An 18,738-nucleotide genomic window follows, 5' to 3' on the forward strand; every position below is an offset into this window, starting at 1 on the left:
AAATATATTTAGAGTTTTTAAACTTTTTTCTTGTGTTGTGAAGAAAAAAAAATCTAACTGTGGATGGAAAGCATCGTCAATGCACAGAGATATCGAATTTAACTGTATTAATGGCATGATAATCGTAACCAAACCAACTCATGAAATCAGTGTAGGTTCACACACCTGGCATACTTAAAGTTTTAATTATATTTTAGTAAATAATGACACTAGAATTAAACTAAGATTAATATTCATTTTAAATGTATTTTTATTGAATTGAAAGAAAGAAAGAAAGAAAGAAAGAAAGAAAGAAAGAAAGAAAGAAAGAAAAATAAGAGAAAAAAATTGCTTTATAAAGCTTAACAAGACTCTTTTTGAAATAACTCGTACCATGAATCATTCTCAATAAGACCAGGAATATGCATTAAGAAATTAAATTCTAGTCCATTTTGATTATTTCATGTTCTCCTTCAGAATGAATCACACACACCGTCATATCAAAAACCTTGTAAAAAATATGTTAGGAATGAATCACAGGTACTTAAAACCTTTAAAAATACTCTCATCTTTTGTTATAATAATGTGGAAATGTGAGGTGGTGAAAGAGTGTGCGAGGGAGCGAGAGAAAGAGCAAGCTGGTGTGGATTAAAGAAAAGAAACAGGGCTGGAGGTGCATCGGCGCTGGCAGAACTGAGAGAGAGAGCTGGTAAACACAGACGCTAGCACGGCTAATCGCCCGCTCATGCCACTCAGCGGGAGAGCCCCTGACAGTGTGTGTATGTGTGTGTGTGTATGTTTACACACCCCCGCTCGCCCCCCTCCTGCATGTGCACAGCAACCGGTAACTACGCTGGAGAACAGAACTTCCCCCTGCTGCCATTGCACCTCCACTGGAGTTAACACTCCTACACGGCATCAAGATTCGACAGCCGCGAACACACACGTGAGCGCTCAGTCATACAAATGATCCTGCGTGCAACACAATAACGTACAAACAAAAAGTTGATTTATATTCAAAAGCTGGCTCGGTGCTGATGCTGCCATTTAGAAACCCCTTGCTAAGGAACCGTAGAGGGGGTCTTTAACCACTGATGAGAGCATTTAAATGCTGATTATCACTACACCCTTATAACTGTTTATTTAGTGATGTATTACTCCGACCAAATATAGTTCTGTTGAGTAAAAAAAAAAAAAAAAAAATAGACACCTCCAATAAAAACCTTACATGTGCTTTTTGGAAGTTTTCCTTCAGATATTTGAACTATGAGGTTAAAACAGCACAGCATGGATGTTCTTTACAGTAAAAACACGCTCCACCTCTTCCAAAATGCTATTAGTCACTAATGAACACTAACGTCCACCCTGAATGTCCCCTCGAAATATGGCCAATGCTTTTATGCTGAAATTTGCCCATTTAAAGGAATAGTTCTGGGTAACACTTTAGTTAAAGTAACAATATCACTGGCTTATTAACTGCATATTATTAAACATGTTATCTTTAAATAAGCTATTAAAATCTATCAATAATTGTAAAATATGATCTTATTCTACGCGACCCCAAATCCGACCCCTAAACCGCCTTACTATTAATCTGCAGCTAATTATTAGTTTACTGAGCTTATAGTCTTAGTTAATGGTTTGTTAATAGCATGAATTGTACATTAAATGAAGGGTGACCAAATTCTGTTATTATTTATTAACCGTTTAATTATCACAAACCTGTATGAGTTTTTTTTTTTTTTTTTTTTACTGTTTTATGGTTTACCGTTGAACACAAAATAAGGTATTTTGAAAAAAAAAAATGTTGGCAACTTGTACCAAGTAATTTTCACAGAACTAGTTTTGACTACTATTGAAGTCAATAGTTCTAGCTTTCTAACATTATTCATTTTTTATTTTTTTATTCTGTGTTAAACAGAAAAATCATCCATTTGAGGGTGAGCAAGTTTTGGGGTGAACTATCCCTTTAAGAGGGTTACAAGACCCTTCAGAAATTATTATAATTATCTGATTTGCAATCAATTTAAGTTCCATTGTTGTGCATTAAAGTCGTTACTTTTTTATTGCCTGCATCAGTTAAAATGTTTTAGGGTACAAGCAAATCACCTCAATGTTCCAAGTAAAAGTTCCATCATCATTTAATCTATCAAAAGATGTTTTTAATGTACATGAAGATTAAACAACATTCTTATTCTGACCTGTACCCATAAATGTCTATAATATAAAAAGTGATCACCACTGAATATGTTGCTGGCAAATGGCTAAACCTATTATTATCTTATAAAGGCCTAAATTATATGAAATCATGTGTTTGGTATTTAAACTGCATCTACCTTAAATTGAATTTTAGTGGTATCTTATATATATATATATATATATATATATATATATATATATATATATATATATATATATATATATATATATATATATATATATATATATATATATATAATATGCAATTGATTTCTGAAACATTTAGTACTCAGTTTTACTACTACTACTATTGCTACTGATACTACTACTACTACTACTACTACTACTACTACTAATAATAATAATAATAACAACAATAATAATAAAACTGATAATAATAATAATAATTATTATTATTATTATTATTATTAATATTATTGTTATTATTATTTAAAAACGTACACACAGCATTTTATGTAGAACAGATCTGTTGTATGTCCTGCAAAAAATATTAACAAATAAAATAAAATAAAACAAAACAAAATACATTTTATTTAATTCAATTAAACCAAACATACATAGCAAGTCAAGCCAAGCTGTAACTATACCGTATCAGTTCTATTTGTTTTTTAGGATATCACACTAGAAATCAGCAATGACTGAGGGGGTTTTCTGAACGATGAGTGACTGTTCTCAAAGACAGCAGGTGTTTCCCGCACTGACAAAACATTGGATGAACTTACGGCTCACCTGTGCAAAGATCAGATAACAATGAGCTAGAGAAATTAAAAAAAAAGAATACGTATAGTTTATTAGTCAATATGTATATAGATGTGCATTAAAATAAATCCCAATAAAATCGTCTAAAAACAAACTCAGATACGAACTCTAGTTAGTCTAGTGTGTGTTTATGTGTGTGTGGCTCTGAAGCAGCCCTCAAACAGACACCACAAACAATTATAAAGCAGGAGAAAGACAATCTCCAGCAAATGATCCACCCGCCTGCCTTTGTTATTCAGATGCGCTCCACTTGGAGAAGTCACATTCCTAAAGCACGGGGCAACCAGAGGTCAGACACATCTACACAAACACTGGGAACTCCCAAGAGGCCGAAAGAGAGCGGGAGAGAAGGAGGGGCGATTGTCTTTCAATGAGTTTACATGTGTGTCTTACTGAGAATCTCTCGCTTTTTCTCCCTGACTTATGTCGTTTCTCTTCCTCTTTCAGTAATCCCTCCCATAACGTGTCTTTCCCTCCTTCTCTCTCTCTCTCTCTCTTACTCTCTCTCTCTCTCTCTCTCTCTCTCTCTGTGTCCCACTCAGAATCACAGGAGTGTGTCAGTCTCCCATTAGAGAGGGTTGCTGGGTAATGGGAGAGAACAGATCTGCCTTGCTGTGATCCCCAGGGCCTCACTCGGCTTGGCTACCACATAGACACAAAACACATATTAACACCACAATATAAACATTGTAAAGGCTTTGCATAAAGACAAAATATGTATGTCTATGTGTATAGAAGAGCAACTTGTGACAAAAAAAAAAAAAAAAAAAGTTATAAAAATGAAAGAAACAAAATTACTTAAGCTGCACTCTAAAAATGCTTGTTCAAACTACTTATTTAAAAGGAGCTAAAACAAGACAATTCTAGAGATTTTTTGAAGACAACTTAATTGTTTTATGTTCAATCCACTTAAATTTGTTAACATGAAATAATTGCATGGAATCCTTTTTTTACAGTTGTTCTCTAAATGAGTTGGCAAATCAGATAAAAAACAACAACATTTACAGACTTTCAAAAATGTAATATTTTCAGTTTGTTATTTATTCATTTGAAGGTAGTTTAGTAAAAAAAAAAAACAGAATTCAGAGGTAACAAAAATGTTTAACTATTTATTTATAAACTATTTGTTTATTAACAATGTCTGTGAACACCATGTGAATTCACAGAGTTGTAATGCAACTAGGGCTGGACGATATGGCAAAAATGCAATCTCCATAAATATTTTCCATATTGAACGATAACGATTTATATTTCAATAAAAGTTTTGAATTCTTTCAGATTTAAAAAGAGTACCCCAACAATGTCTGAAGCCACAAAAAGTAGAGGTTCCATTAAATTGCATAACATTTTCGGTGTCCGAAAATTCGGTTTATCTCTAATATCGACGCACTTTTAAATTCCCATTGTTGCACATTTCTGCTGTGTGATTTTACTACAGTTCGATATTATATTGTTTATCGGCCCAGCCCTACAAGGAACTCATGATTAAAGTGTTGTGTGTGTGTGTGTGTGTGTAAATGATACACATAAACTCCATTTCTGCAATGCTAATAGCTTGAGTTGCTTATAACCTTAATGTGGGGCGATTCAGCATTAATATCGCAATGTGTGAATCTGCAATATTCACATCTCAAGATCTGCAGTGTCAAATTGGGATTATTATAACCAGCCACCACAGTTCAGAGCATGTGATTGTAGAGTCTGCGCAAGTTTAACCCTAACATAGTCATTTTCATTTGGATGTGTTTCTGAAGATCAGTGAATGTGTGAGATTTCAAGTGAATTTAAATCTAAAAGTTATACGTTTGAAGCTGTAACACAGATTAATGGTATTTGTTTATAGAATGAAGAATACACAGTGTTATTTTCAATATGACTGAATTTCTGTGATTTAATACACTGAACAAAATGATTTCTGCTTGTTGCAAACAATTTATTTGGGTTGAATTTAAACAAATTAAATTTAATAACGTTTAACTTATTTGATTTGTTTAAATTCAGCCCAAATAAATGGTTTACAACCACTTAACTTAAACAAATTTATTACATCCAATGAATCATCTTTAAATTCTTTTTTCAGTGTATTATTATATTCCACACAAAACCATAAAACATGACTTATATCATTTGCATCTTTGTTGTAATTTGCTTAATTTGTCTTATTGTATGCTTATAATTTGTTTATTATATAGTTTACGCAGATACTGCCCTACAAAATAATCTGACCATCTAAAATTATGATTTTCAAAGAGTGTTACAAGTATATATATATATATATCGCACAGACAAAAAAAATAAATAAATATTGCAATGTCAGTTTTTTTTCCGCAATATTGTGCAGCCCTATTTTATTGTGCATCTGAAAATGAAACATTGAACTTCTAGGTTTGTAATGAGATGTTATGAATCAAAAAATGAAACCAATAGCCAAGGGCCTAAGAGTGCTGACATATAGCATCATGGTGGCCTGAGTTCAATTCCTGGTTCGAGGTCCTTTGCTGGCCCCTCTCTTTGCTCCCAATACTTTCCTGTCTGTATAATAATAAAAAAGTGAAAAGAACAATATATATATATATATATATATATATATATATATATATATATATATATATATATATATATATATATATATATATATATATATAGTAGGGTTTTATATGTTAGATAACAAGCTTTTAGAAGTTGGAAGCTAAATATTAGTTACATTTTAAAGTAAAATATTAGCTCTGATGTGAAGCTCAGCACAGTGTTATTGTGCCATGTCCCTAGCATGCTAATTAAAGCACCTATGCTAAACCTTTACACCAAATCTCTAAGAAAAAAAAAGAAATGTCAACCTCACTTACGGACAGGTCATCCAACAAGCACCAATCGCGACCCATCACTCTCGCAAACACACAAAGACAGAAAATAGACAAGATCTCTGATTTGAAACGAAAAAGTCACTGTGTCTCTCCCACGTACACAAGCCCTGAACTTGGCAGATACGTTAGGCAGCAAAATAATAGGCATTTTCCAACCCATAATGCAGAGTGTTAGCCGGTGGCAGTCCACTGATTTAGGTACTACGTCGAGACGTCAATCTGAAGGCCTTGGAAAGAAGAGAGAGAGAGAGAGGAGGGGGAGATGTAGATACACAGAGAGTGGGCCTGCAAAGCAAAGACGAGCTAGAGAGATAGAGGGAGCGAGAGATGCTCCTAATGGGAGACATGCAGTCATCTAGTCGCTGGCTCTCTCCATTCAGCGTGTCACTGGGTATCCATTACCTGCCACTCTCCTCTGATCTCTTTGGACAGCTCTGATCAAAAGATGTCATTTGACCTACTCGCCTGCTCGTGCCGGCCCGCCAGGGTACACAGCCTGCGAGCGCGGGGCGGAGAGGGGGGCTACCTCGCCTGTAAATAAAACGACATCATCGCTTCAGCGTCCCGTCATGTTCTCTGGCCGATTATGATAATAGTGGATCTGTCAGCACATAAACGGACAGGGCAGCCGTGGCGCTAATGCGCAGGATATAGCCTCTCTGCCTCCGCCGCCTTAGTTCCTGCTCGGCTCTTTATTGGGTCGACTTTTTTTCCCTCATTGGATGGCACCTGAGAAGCAAGGCCTGCTTGTTGAGGATGTCAGGGTTAATCTGTTAGCATCGAGCCGGGCCGCGGAAGCAAACAGAAAGAGATTTGCCTTATTCTGATTTGGAGGCAGACGGGGCAGAGGGTGTAGATGAGCCGGGAGGGGACTGATTGGCTATGATATTGCTCGTGCTGCGTTCGAGAGGTCCACGCTTGGGCTTCGGGGCAGACGTGAAAACAGACACATAATCTAAACAAAACCAGACGTAGAAACAACACGGCGGCGCACAGACACATCATAGATGATGAAGAAAATTACACAACGACACATGAGGAGAAGCGCACGCACACACATACCCGCACGCACATTCACTCAGGCTCGGTGGAGGCAAGACGGTAAAAGGCAGGCGAACGTGCAGGGTTTTAGAGGCGAGAAAAACGGCGCACAATAAAGCGAGAAAACAACACTGCTCGGAGGCAATTTAGACTGCAAAACACAAACCATTAAGTTTGTGCATTATCTTTTAATTTAATCTGGAATGATTTATAATCCATCACGCAAGGCTTCAACCATATCCAATTATTCTCTGTGCCTTGATTGACAACAAAGGTGATTTATTAAGCTAATAAAAAGTGATGTGCACCCAGCACCCCCTCCCCTTTCCCCCCTCGACACTCCACCCGCCCACCCCTCTGTGAAAATAGCCAGTGAGAGACACTCTGCTTACAGCCCTGTAGCCACTCACTGCCGCCCTTGGCCAAGGGGCTGGGGTCATGCTTGGCATTCTGGAGGTGTAGTTAGAAAGCAGATCTGAGAGCAGAACTTCAAAATCAAACAAAGCATGAATGTAAAATTAGACACTATAATTAGTATTATTATTGTTAGTGGTGATAATTTTGCTGATGTTGTTATTAGTAGTAGTAATACACACTGAAGGCCAAACGTTTAGAATAGCCTTTTTTGTGTTCTCCATTTTTGAAAAAGGTTTCTTATGATCATCAAGACAACATTAAAATGTTGTGTACAGTTTTAAATAACTGTTGTCTGAGTATTTATTTTATTTATTTACTTTTATTCCTGTTATGCTAAAATTGCAATTAAAAGCAGACATTATTTCAGTCTTCAGAATCACATAATCCCTCAGAAATCATAAAAAAAAATGATGAATGGACACATATTTTTGGAGTAAAATTATGTTAGGTCAATTATTAATAATGACTTCTATTATCATTTTTGAAAACTATTTTTATTGCTTGATAATCTTGTGCAATTGGTCATTATTGTTTATAACCCTTAACCTCCACTTCGACAAAAAAAAAAAAAAAAAAAAAACTTCATATATATATATATATATATATGGATATATATTGCTATATATACTCTAAGGAAATACATTTTTTTGTTGTTGTTTTGTTTTAATAACCTAACCTTGAAGAGATGATCCAACTCTAACAAGAAATGAAGAGATGATGCCAACCCTGGAAGGACTCCGAAGCAATACACAATTGATTAATTGTTGTAACGGTCAGATCACTTCATCAAAAATAATTGAGGACACATAGACACCACCTTTTTTTGAAATGTAGACTATATAGTGTATAACTGCAGGTTAACTATGTCAATTCACACCACAGGTATCAAACTCTGAGCCACAGCTCTGTACAGTTTAGCTTTAACCTAAATTAAACATACCAGATCAAATTAATCAAGTCCTTCAAGCTTGTTTGAAACCAGGACATAAGTGTATTGAAGCAAATATGGAACTACACTGTGTAGGGCTGTGGCCCACCTTTAACTGAGTTTGACACCCCTGATATATACCGTCCCCCCAGTCAACACCTTAACTCTTTCTGATTTTGAGTGTTATGTATAAACGTACACCTTTTCTAAAGCTGCTTTGGAATGAAAATTATTGTGAAACGGGATATACAAATAAACTTGAATTGAATTGAACTGAGCATATGGACAAAAGGTCAACCAAGTGGTTACAAAGCCAGTTAAGTATAAAAGACATAAAGTATACATTTTATTTGTATTATTTTTTGAAACATAAATATTTTGTAACAGTACAAACATGTTTACTGACACCTTCAACTTCAATTAAATGCACCAAATCACCAGTAAAAAAGGCTAAACAAATCTATCTATCTATCTATCTATCTATCTATCTATCTATCTATCTATCTATCTATCTATCTATCTATCTATCTGTCTGTCTGTCTGTCTGTCTGTCTGTCTGTCTGTCTGTCTGTCTGTCTGTCTGTCTGTCTGTCTGTCTGTCTGTCTGTCTGTCTGTATATATATATATATATATATATATATATATATATATATATATATATATATATATATATATATATATATATATATATATATATATATATATACACGCACACACACACACACATATACATACATACATCCCAACAATCGATGCATGACTGGAATTTACCAGTAGCCTGATTCTTTTCAAGTTTGCAAACTATTTGTTTGTCCCAGCTGACCAGAAAAATGCATATTCAGAGGGAGAGAGAGATGCTCTCTGGGTTTTGGCAGAGAAAAATGACATTATGTCTCGGATCCGTTCATTTTGGGTATGCATGTGTCATCTTGTCGCAGCTGCTAAGGGCTAATGTTCTGCTCGGGATATTATTTCTGATTATTAATGAAAAGCAGAGGACAGGGATGATGCTTTTCTTCAGGACGCTCGTAAATAATACTAAAACTGTGCCAACAACGGGCCCGGCCACCTAATGAGCCTTTAACCCTGTGAGTCACAATCGCCTTGTGTTAATTTTAGGCCCGTAGCTGCTTTGAGGCCGCATTCATTCACACAGCTGTGCCTAGAAGTAGAGCAAAAAAAATATCCATGCAACACATTTCACCTCTTTTACTGAAAATAAAAGATGTGGCTTTCAGAGTGTGTTGGAGTGCAGATTCCTTCGACTGTACAGTATATTGTCACGTGAACTGTCGATCGCACATGTGTGTGTGTGCGTGCACGTGTTCTGAATGGCTCATAAACCACAGGAGGACACATTAATGTCCACAATGTTCAGCCTGCCCTGGTAAACACACAACCCCCTCAACTAATGATGCAATAAGAAAACAAGCCATCACAGCCCCTCCGCAGAGAGAGAGACACACACACACACACACACTGTAGCCGACAACAGATTTAAGATCTTAATATCACATACTTAATAAGGGTGGGGAAAAATGTTGGTGGTCTACCAGAGAAGTATTTACTTTTTTGCGCAAAATTCTCAGGGAATAGCCAGAGGACAGCAGCAGAAGAATTAAGATAAGATACCAAAAGGTAAAGAGTCACTGAATGGACGACTTATAAAGGTTGTAAATAGCACAATTTCCATGAGCGTGTGTTAAAGTGAGGCATGAAACTGGCTTCTTTTTGTCCAGATAAGCAGACGCGGCTCTGGCAGTACATTTTCTCAGCTCATAAAACTGGGGCCCAGGGCAGAGGACCCTGTTCGCTCTCTTTACAGGCTTCCACTGTTAACGAGAGAACGGCTCTCGTTATAGCTGTCCCGGCACAGCCGTGGACCTTTGCTTGGAGACGTTTAAAAATGTCGCCCGGCTACGCCAGGTCACTGTGATGCTACAGAGCCATTATTTCACTATCTTTATCTCCAGCCTTTCTGTCTCTTATATTTGAGTCAGTTCTATATATGTACAGAACTAGAGAAGATCTATATTATTATATGCGTAGAGATGAAAGTGGAGGGTGGTGGAAACTTGCTTGTGTGCTACGTGCCGAAATGAAACACAATAGGATGTAAACAGGATGTGCAATTAAGACACCACCAGTCCAGACAGTGGAGTTACAGCATAATACACACACACGCACAGATAAAAATGCTAAATTAAATATAGAAACATGTAATATAAAAAATATTAACAATTAATAAAATATAACTAATAATTATATTGTTGTTTCCCTTTACTTTTGTCATTTGGTGAAATTGTTTTTAATTTGTCTCCACTGGCTTGCTTGGTTTGGGACTTGTGGAGCTACGCATCGATGGATTTGCTCGTCAGTGTTAGGATTTTTAGCAGAGAAAATTAAACCACACTAAACTGAACTTCAACACTAAAGACTGGACTGACACTGTTTACATGTAATAGAACTTCTATGTTACTATCTATTGTACATTGTAAAAGCGTTTTAGAAATAAACATGAATTGAATTGAATAGTAATATCTAATATGGCTAAAAAAGCAAGCTTTAGAGGAAATAAAATGAAGTATGTTATAAAATTAGTTTTTTTTTCCACGATACAGAAAAGCGTTAAAAGAATCTGCATTTAAATCAGCTGATTATTGCTTTTCATTAATAAATAATAATTATTTCATAGTTCATAATTTCTCTCTGTGAAGTTCACTTTTAAATCAACAGGAGTAAATAACAAGTATATATATATATATATATATATATATATATATATATATATATATAGTTGCATTTTATAAAATGGCAAGCTGATTTCAATCAGTAAAGTATAATTTCATACTGAAACTGTTTTTCTTTATTTTGAGATTTGTAATTATGCTGTACAATTTTGGAAACATATTCGTTCATTTATTAATGATAATATACAGCAAGATGTATCTGTTACTTTTAAATAAATCATTTATGGTTATTATGAATCTTCTTCTACTAAAAGAAACGCTTGTTTTGTAATACATTTTGTTTATTTTCTTTGTAATTTCCATATCCACAAATGCAGATTTACTATCACCAATCCATATTTTCCTGTTTTTTTTTTTTTGCAAGAATTTGGTCATTATTTAAATTGAATTTCATTATCTGAAAATAAGAAAGCAAACAGAACTATTGAATATTTGTAATTACTTTAATTTCTATACTGTAATTGGTTCTTAAATGTCTTACCCTCAAATTTATATAATGTTACTTATTATTAGTATTTTTCTTTCTCTCTCTTGTATCTTTTTTTTTTTTTTTGATAATGTAATTCATATTCTGCATTGTACACAAGTTATGATACAAACTTGTCAACTGTTTTGGGATATCTCAAATGGTCAAGCTGTGTGGTCTGCAACGGCCTATAGGTTTAGCTTCTGGTTTAATTGGAGAGCAAGGTACTGACACTTTATATTTAATGTGTTTGTTGTATTGAGGTTGTTTTTTTTTATATTGAATTTAAGTGATGTATGTTTATTTATATATGGCTTTCATGTTTGTTTCATGGTTTACTTACAATGTTTTTGTTTTTGTTTGTATACAAAGCTCTTACGGTAGAGGTCAATTTTCTGGAGACTTGTGTGAATGTTGCACTCAAATAAATCATAGGAAAACACCCATGAAATAGTCAATCTTTTATCGAGCTAGGTAGCTACATAATATTTAGGCATATTTATTTAGATTAGATGTCGCCTACGCTGTTGTTGTCTATTGGAAGCAATGCCTTAATAAAGCCACCATTTTAGTACAGGGTAGCGCTTATTTGAAACGAATGTAGGACCAAAGTGCAGTGGCCATCTGGAGCTAGATAAATATACATATTTATACACATATATCTATGATCGGGAGTTTTCCCGGTGGTCAGTATGCAATTTTTTTTATTTAATTTTTTTTATTACATAAATTCTGATTTACATCACTTTTCTATATCGATGGAACGTATGGAAATGTATTATCTCTCTCCCTGTTAAATTTGATCTAATCCATGTTCTGAAACACACCCCTCTTACACTTTTACTTTCATTTACATTGTTTGCTGGTTTTATTCAACAAAACTAGCATAAGCATAGTATTTAGAGTGAGTTTGGTGCTGCTTTGCCCAATGGTCAGTGCAGTAAGACTGTATTATCATCAATATTTGTTGAGCACAAAAGTTTGTAACATACAAAATTATAAATAATCGAAATCTTACCCATGAAATGTTCTGCCTTTATGCTTTGTTTTCTTTGTTTGCTCGTTACTACACCGGTACACAGTGCTGAAGTCCAGCACCTTTACAGTGGCTTTAGTCTTGACTACTAGGGTTAAATGCCATTTGTCCTAGGAGCACTGTACAAATGTGACGATGCTATTGACGCATGCTCAGGGTCTGTATGCGATATCTAGTGTACATTATAAATCTATGATATGGTTACACTTTATTTTATTTTGGTCCATTTGTTGAATTAAGTTACATTGCATCTACGTCTAATTCTCATTAGATTATAAGTAGACTTTTAGGTTGCGGTTAGGGTTAGTTGACATGTACTTGCAAAGTTTCTAATAGTCAGTTAAATGTCTGTTGAAGTAGCAGTTTCAGCAGATAATAAGCAGACAGTCTACTCAAATAGGCAATCAAATTTAAGTGTTACCTATGATATTTATGTATTTAAATAATGATGCTAAAAAGAAGAATGTCACTGTTTCCATCAACTTATATTGATGCTTTCCATCATTTAAAACTGCTATAAATTCAGCGTTTCATTTCAGAGAAACTACAGTGCTGCATATCAATCAATTTCCAGAAGTCCTCAATGAGTTTTGTTTCCCTCGGTGTCAGATTGCATCCTGCATATTTTCTGCTTAATTTGATATTTCAAAACCTGAGCTCTTATTTGGAATAAAACTTTTGATTATTCTGTTTGTCTTTGGTATGATTTATTGCGCGACTGAAATTAAAATGCAACTCTAGATCTTTTAAAATGCCATTCGTTCTAAAAGGGCATTCGTTTGCTTTGATATTGCATTACAGACAAGTTATTCCTAAAATCACAGTGAATGATGGATAGCTAGTGCTCTGTAGCCATCAACACCTCTTAGTGGGGGCCGTGCTCTGATTGGTCGGATGCCGCGGGGCTCTGTTCTCCCCTCTTTCCCCATTGAGTCCTAGGGGCCGCAGGGCCACTGATCTGGCCTGGGAACTGATAGAGTATCCATTTCAAAGGCCTGGCCTGTTCCACGACTCCAAAAGGAGAGGGGGGGGGGAATGAAATATAGCAGGAAGAGGGACGCCACATTTAATTATCTCATTATCACACAACGACAAACGAACACAACTAAAACAGGCCAAAGAGTGATCTGTAAAACTCAGCGTGTTAAAAACCACCTCTCTCTAGTGTGTGTGTGTGTGTGTGTGTATTTGAGAAAGTGCGTCAACGCTCAAAGAACTAAAGACTTGTATTTAGATGTTTAGATGTACAAGCTCTTTTAAACTGCCATTTAAACACACACACATACACACACCCTCAGGGCTTATGCTCGGGAAGATCATTAACCTCTCCATACCCAATTAAAGTGGGAGTCTGTGCGAGTGTGTGTGTGAGTAAATGTTTGCTTCCATATATGTGTGTGTGAAACATTGCATCTTTCCCTCTGTGTGTTCTTGATGTGAATGTTTTGTAAATTAATCACACTGTGGATAAAATGTGCACAAACGCACACACAAGCACACAAAAGCTAATCAGTGTGTCTGTTATGAATGCAGTAAGGATGAGGAAGAGTTACCACCTAGCATTGTGTTTGCAGGATGGAACTCCACAGGGGAGCTCAGAGAACCGCGCCACGGCCATGAACCTCACAATAACACTACAATACAATCAATACCACACACACACACTCAGTACACAACTCACGGCTACAAACAAAAAGCACGGTTCCTGCAATAACCTGCAGCAAAGACACTGCTGCACGCTACAAACCTCTATGAAAAACAAAAATGCTGTCTTATATAAGTAAATATAAGAAATAAAAAATTCTGTAAATACTGCACATCTATGTATAGTTGTGGTTTCCACAATAATCCAAGGCACCGACAGCACACACACACACAACATTTCCCTTGCCTACCGAGTGGGTGAGAAACTCTAAATGCCACAGATGTTCCCAAACACCTGCTTCAGATGCCAAACTTACTCAAAAACAATAATAAAACAATGAAAATCAAGATTGTTAAGCTCATGGCCGTTTTTTTATTATTTTTAATACGGCTTTAGTAATTGTTATTCATTTTAATTTAGAAGATATGACAAATATCTCTTATCACAATATGTCATATCATAGACTTATACTGATATATCACAATACAGTATCATCAATTCTGAATCAATTACGGTATATAATTGTATCAACTTAATTGTTTTACGGAGTTTCAGCATTGATATCGCAATGTGATCATTCGCAATAGTCACATCGCAGAATATGCAAGGTTGAGTTTGAATTATAATATATAATTTGCATGTGTTTCTGATGCCTGTTATTGTATAATGCTTTTAAAAACATTCAGGTATAAGAAATTGCGCCATTTGTGACTTTCAACAATTAATTTTATTGAATTATTTGAATTATAATACAATTAGACTCTGAAAACTTCGAATTCATATCTTTGTCTTGATTGTCAAATAGCAGAGACCTTATATATATTAGTATATATAACACAATCTCACGGCAATTCATAACTTTTTGATTTAGTGGCTAATTCGTATGAATTCGAACAATCTAATTCCAACAATTTAGTACAATTTGCTCATCCCCCAACGGCGGTTGGGTTTAGGGGTGGGGTTAGGTGCCACGCCTCCTTTTTTAAATCGTCTAATTTCATACGACTGAACTCGTATGAATTCATACTAATTAGCCACTTAACTAGCAAAACGTAAAATACTTACGTTTTCTCGTAAGATCAGGCTGGTTAATTTATTTTAACATTATAAATTATTTCCAAACAGAGATATTAAGTCATCTGGTGAAACTGTATTTGCAATACATATTGCAAAATAAAAAAAAAGATTGCAATACTAGATTTTTCCAATAGCGTGCAGGCCTAAATTGTATACATAATCGTCTATACGTATATTAGTACAGTATATCTAGTATTGTATATAAGTATATACTTAGGATGTACTCATTCGTATGTAATAATATTTCTCACTTCAGTGCAAATTATTGATTAAAAGGTAGAATATAAAATAAATATTTATAAAACACTTTTCATTAATATGTATGATTACACATTCGATATATAAAGTAAAATGCGAAATGAAAACATTGTAATTTCAAGATTGCAACTTTCTCACCATTCTGTTTTTCATGTTTCTGTCTGCATTGCTGTAATGTAGTTTTCATATACAGTTGAAGTCAGAATTATTAGACCCCCTGAATTATAAGCCCCCCTGTTTATTTTTTTATTTTTATTTTTTTGGAGAGCAGATTTTTCCAACACATTTCTAAACATATAAGTTTTAATAACTCATTTCTAATAACTGATTTATTTTATCTTTGCCATGATGACAGCAAATAATATTTTGCTAGATATTTTTCAAGGCACTTCTATACAGCATTGAAAGGCTTAACTAGATTAATTATGTTAACTAGGCAGGTTAGGGAAATTAGGCAAGTTATTGTATAACGATGGTTTGTTCTGTAGACTATTCAAATCAAATATAGCTTAAAGGGGCTAATAATTTTGACCTTAAAATGGTTATTAAAAAAAGTTATAAACTGCTTTTATTCTAGCCAAAATAAAACGAATTAAACTTTCTCCAGAAGAAAAAAATATAATCAGACATACTGTGAAAATTTCCTTGCTCTGTTAAACACTTGGGAAATGTTTAAAAAAGTAAAAAAAGGGGCTAATAATTCTGGCTTTAACTGTATATCATGAAAAAGTACAATTGCAAACAATGTATTTTGTGACACCACAAATTAAACAACAGAGCATAATACAAACTGATAGTTCTATTAATTTTCCCCATATGATTTATGTCACCTTATTGCAAAGCCCTAATTTAGCAATATTATTTTTATGTACAACAGGAAGTGGAGAATCAGGATATGAATCCAGTCCAAACCTGCACATGAACACTTGAAATGTGTGCTAAAAGCTTCTTCTGTGATATTTATTCTATTTATTTGATTTATTTAATTATTATTTATATTTATTATTTATTTATAATTATTATTTATATTTGTTATTTATTAATTGTTTTATTTTCCAAATTAAACGATAACTATATATATTTTGATATAAGATGTTAATGCTTCCATATTTAAAAGAGTACCCCAACAATGACTGACGCCACAAAAATTAGTGGGTCTGTTAAACTGTGGTCAAAAATGCTGGTCTGTACATCTCTAATATCAGCACATTTGTTGCACATTTCTGCTGTGTGATTGGCTCTTAGATCAATATGGAGTAAAAAAATTCATAGCTTGACATTGTTATTGACATACATTTGATTGCGATTCGATATAATATCGTTTATCGGCGCAGGCCTAATTCAATGTTTTCCAGTATTAATCCAGCAGCCAAGATCACAGAATGTATTGTTATCATGATAACTTTGGAAACACGTCACCACCTTTCACTCCGGTGGAATAAAAAACCTGCAAGACAAAGACAGACAGCATGAACACTCCCTTCTTCCTGAACAAATCTTTGTGCGTGTGTGTGTGTGTGTGTGTGTGTGTATCAGGGAAGATAAAAAAAAGACTCTAAGTTTGCCAATTTTTGCTTGATACCATCTTCTCCCTGGTCTCATGTTTTTTTTTCCACTACCACTTCTACACACTCTCCTTTCTAGCAGCACCTCCAAACAATAAATAAAGCATGTGTGTGTGTGTGTGTGTGTGTGTGTGTGTGTGTGTGTGTGTGTGTGTGTGAGTGCGTTTTCTGTTGATAATCCTCCAGAGCTGAAGCTTATCTGCATTGTAGAGAGGTGCGAGGCAGACAGTCCCTATCGCAGGTATTAATGTAGCGCAGTTCCCTGTGTCACGATGGAGAGATAAGCAAACACACAGCCACAGCAGTCCCCAACACTCCAAACACACTCACAAACACGCACACACACACACAAACACAAAACATAGCCAGAGGTATAACAGATTGTTTTCCCCCTCAGCCTACAATAGAAACACTACTAGCAGAGGAATAGTGAAACATTGAGAGCAGCTTTAATCCTGAATCCAAAAGTGTGTGTTCTATAAAACAGAACATGCATGCAATGATATGAGTGCAAATGTTGATTTGTATCTATATCATTTTTTATATGCATAAAATCAACTAAATGTCATATTGTTTATATGTGTGTGTTACTTTTAGTGTTTTACATTTTACTGTCATTTATATGATAGAGATAGGAAGCATTATGAGATAATGCTAAACTGGATGTCCCCCACTCAAACAACATTACTGTTAGAAATACTGTTGTTTTGAACACAAGTGTCTCAATATATATAGTTTGTATATATATATATATATATATATATATATATATATATATATATATATATATATATATATATATATATATATATATATGACAAAAAGACATGATTTTATGTTATTTTAACTTATTATAAGTCAATAATTTGAACTTATTTTTTGTTTAGTTTTTGTTGAGATAACAAGAAATGTTCGTTTGATTTAACTAAACAATTTAAAGCACACACACACATAAATATATATATATATATATATATATATATATGGGATGTCCATATATATATATCCTATGTCCTAATATATATATTAGGGATGTCCAGATCCGATCACGTTTGAAATCGGGCCCGATCACGCAGTTTCAGACTCGATCGGAATCGGGTGTTACCTCCCAATCAGGACTCGAATATATATGTATATATATGTATATACAATTCTTATTATTTTTAACACATCTATAGTTATGTGGTGGCACCGAGATAGACTTCACACAGAAACAGTATTGCATGCGGCATGACATCACTTTGTTGCAGAGACGCTATTGGTTAAATGCCGGCAAAGTGGAACACAAAAGCAGCTTGAAGCAGAAAGCGCAAGTATGTCTGAAGTCTGGAGGTATTATAAAGTTGATGTAGACAACATTGCCATAACAAACTGTGAGATATGAAAACTTGGGATTGCCTGCCGGGTATTTTAAGTTGAGGTGCTACTTGCTTTCATATTAGACTTTATATAGAATTTATATTTACTGTATTTATATTTGCACTAGAGTCCAAAAGTGAAGAATTGATGTTATTTATTACTTAATTGTTCAAGCTACCAGAAGGAAGTGTTGTTTGTTAACAGGGTGTTAAATGTTAAAATATGGTGAATTAAATAAAAAATAAAGAACATGCTGGATCTGTTTCTTCTATTTAAATAATGTCATATAAATTATTTTCTTTTCATAAAAATGAAACAGCAGACCCTATTCTAACCTGTAGTTATTAGAATATATAAAAGAATAAGTGATCAT

General features: G+C 34.5%; 1 protein-coding gene across 3 annotated transcripts in view; it reads right to left on the reverse strand.

The window, feature by feature from the left end:
• The window catches only part of tshz3b (teashirt zinc finger homeobox 3b), a 55,151-nt gene that overhangs the window by 12,728 nt on the left and 23,685 nt on the right, over window positions 1-18,738 (reverse strand).

Source organism: Danio rerio, chromosome 7 (genome assembly GCF_052040795.2).
Source record: "Danio rerio strain M-AB ecotype USA chromosome 7, GRCz13ab, whole genome shotgun sequence".
NCBI lineage: Eukaryota > Metazoa > Chordata > Actinopteri > Cypriniformes > Danionidae > Danio > Danio rerio.